The sequence below is a fragment of the Choristoneura fumiferana genome, chromosome 15 (assembly GCF_025370935.1).
Source record: "Choristoneura fumiferana chromosome 15, NRCan_CFum_1, whole genome shotgun sequence".
Classification (NCBI taxonomy): Eukaryota; Metazoa; Arthropoda; class Insecta; order Lepidoptera; family Tortricidae; genus Choristoneura; species Choristoneura fumiferana.
The window spans coordinates 54,202-62,595 of record NC_133486.1 but is presented as its reverse complement, the minus strand read 5'-3'; positions in this window follow the sequence as shown (position 1 = coordinate 62,595).

Below are 8,394 nucleotides of genomic sequence, written 5' to 3'. Positions count from 1 at the left end.
TTTCTACAATATGTACATATGCATTGTTAAAAAAAGTATTACCGATACTTTAATGTAAACATTAAGATGCACTGTACTTTAATGTGAACATTAAGATGCACCCGCAGATACCAGGTTTCTTAATAAAGGCCATTTGATAGTCGTTTCTGAACATATAATAGGGAAGTTATGATATGCATGTAGATAAAATATTTTATATTGTTGTAAATAAGTTTCAGGACTGACCATTGAACTTGGCACCCATTTAGATCTCACTTCTTTTGTCGTTAAAGTCAACAATCAGGCATAACATAATATCGAACTTGGCTCTCATTCCACATTTATGTTTTGATGGGATCTGATTTACGCCTTTAAGACACGATGTACTATTAGTTCATTGATACGGACCTCTGCAAAGTATAAACGCCTGATTCAATATATTGATAAACGTTTCATAAACAATCTTTATTAAAGCTGATAAACAGTATTAGTAGTTGAACGTTATTTACTGCTTTTATCACTCCCAGGGGCAATAACTTCACACCAGGTATTAAACGTATCCACTATCGGAACTGTAGCCGCTAACCAGCGATAGATTAACTGGACAGGTTAAATTATAACTGGAAATTGATTCTGCGAGGTGTTATTATTGTTTTATTCGCTCAGCGCTTTAATCTATTCGTCTGTTCGCAAACAATTCGTCATCATCAGCATCATCTCAGCCGTAGGACGTCCACTGTTGGACATAGGCCTTCCCCAGAGACTTCTAGGGGCTTCGGTTGGCAGCGGCCTGCATCCACCGTGAACCTGCGGCTGTCACCAGGCCATCCATCCATCTCGTTGGTGGACGTCCTACGCTGCGCTTGCCAATCCGCGGTCTCCACTCGAGAACTTTTCGGCCTCAATGGCGGCATTTCATGATGTGCCTAGGAATTTCGTGATCTTGCGGATCTTACGATCGGCGGCCGACATATCCATTGCCTACTACCCATAGAGTACCTATTTTGTTTGTCCAAGCTGTACCTAAACCTACTTTGTTTGGGAGTAGGTTAATTGGTGGCAATAGTTCCATTATATTTAGTTAGTATTTATTTGTAACTGAAAACTGTTACAAGTAAATAAATAATCATGACGTAAGCCGTGGTGGCCTAGTGGTTTGACCCATCGCCTCTCAAGCAGAGGGTCGTGGGTTCAAACCCCGGCTCGCACCTCTGAGTTTTTCGAAATTCATGTGCGGAGTTACATTTGAAATTTACCACGAGCTTTGCGGTGAAGGAAAACATCGTGAGGAAACCTGCACAAACCTGCGAAGCAATTCAATGGTGTGTGTGAAGTTCCCAATCCGCACTGGGCCCGCGTGGGAACTATGGCCCAAGCCCTCTCATTCTGAGGGGAGGCCTGTGCCCTGCAGTGGGACGTATATAGGCTGGGATGATGATGATGAAGTAAATAACTATGTCACCAACAAATAACGTTACAAAATTTGTCAAACGATGTTTTTGAGAAAAAAACTAATGTTCACAATTAGTTTAACGTAATAAATAATCTTAAGAGTTGATGGCGAAAAACGATAGTGAAAGTAAGTACTTGCCGCAAATCAATTGTTAGTGCGATCGGTAATAGAATTTAGTAAAGTAAATTGTTGTAAGCCAACAACCGTGAGATGGCACGTCATGGTCTATTAGTTAGTTATATTGGTTCATAAATACGAAAATTTTAGGTATTTTTTGTTGAGGGAACTTGTATTGACAATATCAGTGTGTAATGCACTCAGAATATTTTCGCGCGGCTTTAGCTCGCAATTCTGTAACACATTGAAAAAAAAATCGCAAAGAAATTGTATGTAAAGCGCGGAATATAATTCGCGCGAATAAAATATCGCACGGAAAAATTCTCAGTGTGGACAGGGCCTAAGAGTGAAATTTGATTTGCAAGGTTTGGGTGTCCCATAGGCTCTGTGGATATGATTTATTGAATCAGGCGTTACTTTGCGGAGGTCCATATCAATGAACTAAAATAATTTCCTTGCTCACCCGCGACCTTATGATAGCTAAGCTTATGGAAAATATGCGTGTTCATGCAGTTCCTCCACCTCCACACTGTAAGAACACACACAAATCACACAAACCCATCTATCACCACCACCACACTACACTGACGCGTTTCGAACTCAACCAGAGCTCATCTTCAGAGTGACACAACCGTACACCATGCTACTAGTTCTTAGACTCCATGCATAGGGTAGCATGGTGTACGGTTGTGTCACTCTGAAGATGAGCTCTGGTTGAGTTCGAAACGCGTCAGTGTAGTGTGGTGGTGGTGATAGATGGGTTTGTGTGATTTGTGTGTGTTCTCACAGTGTGGAGGTGGAGGAACTGCATGAACACGCATATTTTGCATAAGCTTAGCTATCATAAGGTCGCGGGTGAGCAAGGAAATTATTTTAGTTCTGTGGATATGTTAAAATGTGTAAAAAGTAATAATGTTAAATGTGACATTAAAAAGAGATGTTTTGTTGTAGATCCTGTAAAACAGTTAGGCGTTGCCATAAAAACAGAAAAATGAAAAACAACAGAAACAGGTTTGTAGCTAAATGTGATACTTAACGATTCATTATCATCACCGGAGACAGCTTTGGGCGTATGACTTCTAAATTTCATTTTACCTTTTTATCAATATTCCTAGATCTCAAAACTTCTTGGTCTCAAAATACCTAAATTGCAGTGCCTAATTTTTATTTTTATAACACCGGAATTTTAATATGGCTGAATTTCAAAATACCTTAGTCTCATAATACCTAAACTTCAAAATCACTTTCATGGCAAAACAACATATGCTTAAAACAACCAAAAGTTAAAATACATGTGCGTTCAAAATGTATGAATAATTATGACAGCGGCACTAAGCGAAGTTCTGAAAACGCATATGTGCGTCGGTGGCAGTGAATAATTAATAGGTATTATTGTATATCTTCTATAGTATTTTGAGCTTTGTATGCTGTTGTTAATAAATATTTTGTTTATCTATCTATTTATTAAATTGTTATGCACAATTTTACCAAATAAGTATAGGTATTGTTAATTCGTACTTATTGCCTGTTATTGTAATTATCTCGCACCGATGCTTTGCGTCGATGCACGGCCATATTTATTGAACATTATTAACATGGATTTAATTAACGCGTGGTTAATTAACCGTCTTTTATGAAACCACGAAGCACACGGGAAGTCAGTTTAATAAAATTGGAACTACTAAATTAATTTGGGAATTGCCTTTAGGTTATTTACCTTTAGGAAGGTTATGTAAGGATATTTGAAATATCTGTTATACAAAATTAGTTTTTGTAGCCTAGTTAATGCTGGTATGGTAGGTAAGAATGTAGGAATGAATGTAGTAAGAACCTTTTAAGTTTCGACACTTATTTAGATGGAAAAAAATGCTATTTTTGTGCAGGTAATAATAGTTATAAGCTTTTATTTAGTTCCACCTGCCCCGTTGTCTGTGTGTCTGTCGGTCTGTCTGTCTGTCATCAAATCTTGCAAGTTAAATTCGACCAACTTCCAGTGGTTATATTGACTAGAAACTTGTTTAAATTGCGTGACAATACAATAATCTGGTAGTGACATCCTGGTAGTCCGGCCAGGAACTTCTCCACAGGACGAAACTCTTCAACGTTAATGGCATCGACTTGAAATATGTTATGCAAATGTAGTTTGGGTGACAATATAAGAACAGTCAACAAAAAGTACAGTCATGCTCAGCTTGTATGAAAAATGAAATTTTTACCAAAAACTTATTAATTGAAAAATACACAACTTTATAAAACACATGCTTTATTAAAACGTACAAAAACGAAACTATTTACAATAGACTTAGAGATACATTTATTTACATGAAATAATATTTACATTAATGAAATAATAGGAATATTAGACAAAATGGCTTCGATCAAATATTACATTAAAGGCAGTGTACGAATTAATTGCTATTACAATTGAAATAAAAAATTAAAAACTTAAAGTACAAATATCCAATCTAAATCTTCTTAAAAATATACTTAGACATCTATATTACACTCTAACTAGATTGTAACATAAAAACATTTTGTCAAAAACAAAGTTTGAATAATAATTTGATTCTGCAACCTTTTTATGCACAGGCTGATTTTATATCAGTGCTTTCGCCTGTAAAAAAGTAAAATTGACGAATCATATTTTCATATTAGGTTCACAAAATCTATGAATCATTTTTATTTTATTAAATAATGTATTTTTTTCTCATTGGACACAAATTTATTATTAGTGATTTGACAAGATGGTTAAAAAAGTATTTTCAAATTTTAGAGACAGTAAATAGAACGGATCAATCGCTTTCGTATAAAAGGCGTATTTGTACCGCATTTGTTTCTTTTCTCTTTGTCATGTTCCTGATTTTTTTGATACAAAACAAACCTATATTATCAAGATTAAGAAAACAACAGTTTGGTGAGTGTGCGAGTATATAAAGGCAAAAAAAGCTTTCGGCGCGAATCTTTTGGTATAAGCAGCAAACAATAATGATACATAAAATGGCCAAATGACACTGGGTCAAAATTTGCCCCTTTCAGCTGTCGATAAAATACAGATCTAACATAAAAAAAGCTGAATTGAATTATCTTAGTCTCATAATGAAAACTTCAAAATCACTTTCATGGCAAAACAATATATATTTAAAACAACCAAAACATAAAATACATGTGCGTTCAAAAATGTAGAATAATTAAACAGCGGCATAGAGACTCGAAGTTAGGAAAACGCATATTGCGTCAAAGCAGTGAATAATTAAAGGTATTATTCTATATCTTCTATAGATTTTGAGCATTGTATGCTGTTGTTAATAAATATTTTGTTTATCTATCTATTTATTAAATTGTTATGCACAATTTTACCAAATAAGTATAGGTATTGTTAAATCGTACTTATTGCCTGTTATTGTAATTATCTCGCACCGATGCTTTGCGTCGATGCACGGCCATATTTATTGAACATTATTAACATGGATTTAATTAACGCGTGGTTAATTAACCGTCTTTTATGAAACCACGAAGCACACGGGAAGTCAGTTTAATAAAATTGGAACTACTAAATTAATTTGGGAATTGCCTTTAGGTTATTTACCTTTAGGAAGGTTATGTAAGGATATTTGAAATATCTGTTATACAAAATTAGTTTTTGTAGCCTAGTTAATGCTGGTATGGTAGGTAAGAATGTAGGAATGAATGTAGTAAGAACCTTTTAAGTTTCGACACTTATTTAGATGGAAAAAAATGCTATTTTTGTGCAGGTAATAATAGTTATAAGCTTTTATTTAGTTCCACCTGCCCCGTTGTCTGTGTGTCTGTCGGTCTGTCTGTCTGTCATCAAATCTTGCAAGTTAAATTCGACCAACTTCCAGTGGTTATATTGACTAGAAACTTATTTAAATTGCGTGACAATACAATAATCTGGTAGTGACATCCTGGTAGTCCGGCCAGGAACTTCTCCACAGGACGAAACTCTTCAACGTTAATGGCATCGACTTGAAATATGTTATGCAAATGTAGTTCGGGTGACAATATAAGCACAGTCAACAAAATTACAGTCATGCTCAGCTTGTATGAAAAATGAAATTTTTACCAAAAACTTATTAATTGAAAAATACACAACTTTATAAAACACATGCTTTATTAAAACGTACAAAAACGAAACTATTTACAATAGACTTAGAGATACATTTATTTACATGAAATAATATTTACATTAATGAAATAATAGGAATATTAGACAAAATGGCTTCGATCAAATATTACATTAAAGGCAGTGTACGAATTAATTGCTATTACAATTGAAATAAAAAATTAAAAACTTAAAGTACAAATATCCAATCTAAATCTTCTTAAAAATATACTTAGACATCTATATTACACTCTAACTAGATTGTAACATAAAAATATTTTATCAAAAACAAAGTTTGAATAATAATTTGATTCTGCAACCTTTTTATGCACAGGCTGATTTTTTGTCAGTGCTTTCGCCTGTAAAAAAGTAAAATTGACGAACCATATTTTCATATTAGGTTCACAAAATCTATGAATCATTTTATTTTATTAAATAATGTATTTTTTTCTCATTGGACACAAATTTATTATTAGTGATTTAACAAGATGGTTAAAAAAGTATTTCAAATTTTAGAGACAGTAAATAGAACGGATCAATCGCTTTCGTATAAAAGGCGTATTTGTACCGCATTTGTTTCTTTTCTCTTTGTCATGTTCCTGATTTTTTAGATACAAAACAAACCTATATTATCAAGGTTTAAGAAAACAACAGTTTGGTGAGTGTGCGAGTATATAAAGGCAAAAAAGCTTTCGGCGCGAATCTTTTGGTATAAGCAGCAAACAATAATGATACATAAAATGGTAATGACACTGGGTCAAAATTTGCCCCTTTCAGCTGTCGATAAAATACAGATCTAACATAAAAAAAGCATATTTAGAATTGAATTATCTTATGTCCTAATGAAAATTTGAACAGAACTGAAATGCTAACTTCTGTAGTCCACGGGTCTTCCATTTCTACATATAATAAAGTAACGTAAAGACACCATGTAGCCTACCTAAACAACTGAAAGTATAGAGACTCGAAATTAGGCAGACTTATTCCTTGCATCAAGGAGGTGCATTACCAAGGAAATTGCTGAAATTGCCACAGAATAGAGACCTAGTACTTTTTTTTTATCGAAAAATAACATAAAGTCATATTGCATGCAGTCAAAATAAGCAAGCAAGTAGGTATTAAGATGTACCTTTTTCTCTTTTAGTTGAATCCTTTCCTTTGAGCACCGAGCAAAGATCTTTCCAGACGATACGCAAACATAGAATATGTAAATAGGGGCTTTGTGCTTTATAAAAATTAAAAACTACACCCTCTATTTTAGGTAAGTAGCTTTGAAACTGATTTTATTTTGTATTCTTACTTTTGTTCTTCGATCTCTAGTGGAGAACCATTATAATTGGAATTTCTTTTTACATTATTTTTGTAGCTTTCTTAAATAAGTATTATTTCCTATACCTAATAATACTAATAAAAATATTTCAAAGAAAGTTTACTGTATCTTGCTACTTATATTCAATCTTATTTCCATTGTTCTAGTTCTGTTCAGATTTTCGCAATGCAGTACAATACAGCTTCAATTTTGTAGCCGTTGATAGTTCACTTATCGCTTGACTGAATTACCTTGACCGAATTACCATTTGCTATACTACTTAGTTGATCGAAACCTTTTTCATGTGACAGTCTAACTGAAATGCCACTGGCAAAAGAGATTTTGAAGAGGTTTGCTTACCGTTTAGTCCAATTTAAATTAAAAAAAAATAAGGGTGAAAATATAGAGGTAACTTTTTTGCTTCTCAGTGAGTATTTTTTAAAACAATCTTCTTTTAAGTAATTTTTCTTCAGTTTTTAACATTTAGGTACCTACTTAATACTTAATTAGACACTTACGATCTTTTTTGTTAAATAAAATTTCCAATCCAATTTTCTATCAAACTATCATTCGGGTAAAAGGAAATTCTTTCAAGCAACACACCTCTCTTGCGTCTAACGCGCTACCCGTAATAATTAGGTCCATGGGAGAACTTGTCAGCTCTTCGATCGATGATGACCAGATTGGCGGTCTTCGCCGGGAACCCGTGGTGGTAGACCCACTTCTTCCCCCCTGATGACCCTCGGCCGACTGCTGGGTGCCACCGTGTCTCCCGTGGCCATCATGGCCGCTGGACGACTTGTGACCCTGGAAAGTATTATGAGGATTAATCATCATCATCAATCATCACCATCAACTTCCCACTGCTGGGCACAGACCTACTCTCAGAATGAGAGGGCCTGGGCCGTAGTTCCCATGCGGGCCAAGAGCGGGTTGGGAAGTTCACACACGCCATTGAATCGTTTCGCAGATTTTGTGCTGGTTTCCTCACGATGTTTTCTTTCACCGTAAATGATGACGATGATGAATAAAAAGATTGCAAAATGCAAAGTACCTAATACTTACATTCTTTTAAAATGAAATTATTTTTCTCTATGAAATGGCATTAAGAGTCGTGCCGTGTACTTTAAAAAAAATAAAAAAACAATTACTTATCGCGGGAGTATAAGGCAATTTTTTAAAGCATTTAATTTAATATTTTAGCTATTTTGCTTTAATTTCGTCGCATGAAATATTGGAGAAAAGCACTATACATACATGCCTCAGCGGAAATGGCAATTCGTGGATTCGTATTTATTGAAACACGAATTTGAAACTCATCCACGAATTGCTCTTTTCCCGGCCTTCGCAATAATGTACTATTAATTTAGTAATGTAATGTAATAATATGAAATGTAAAAAAAAATATATCGT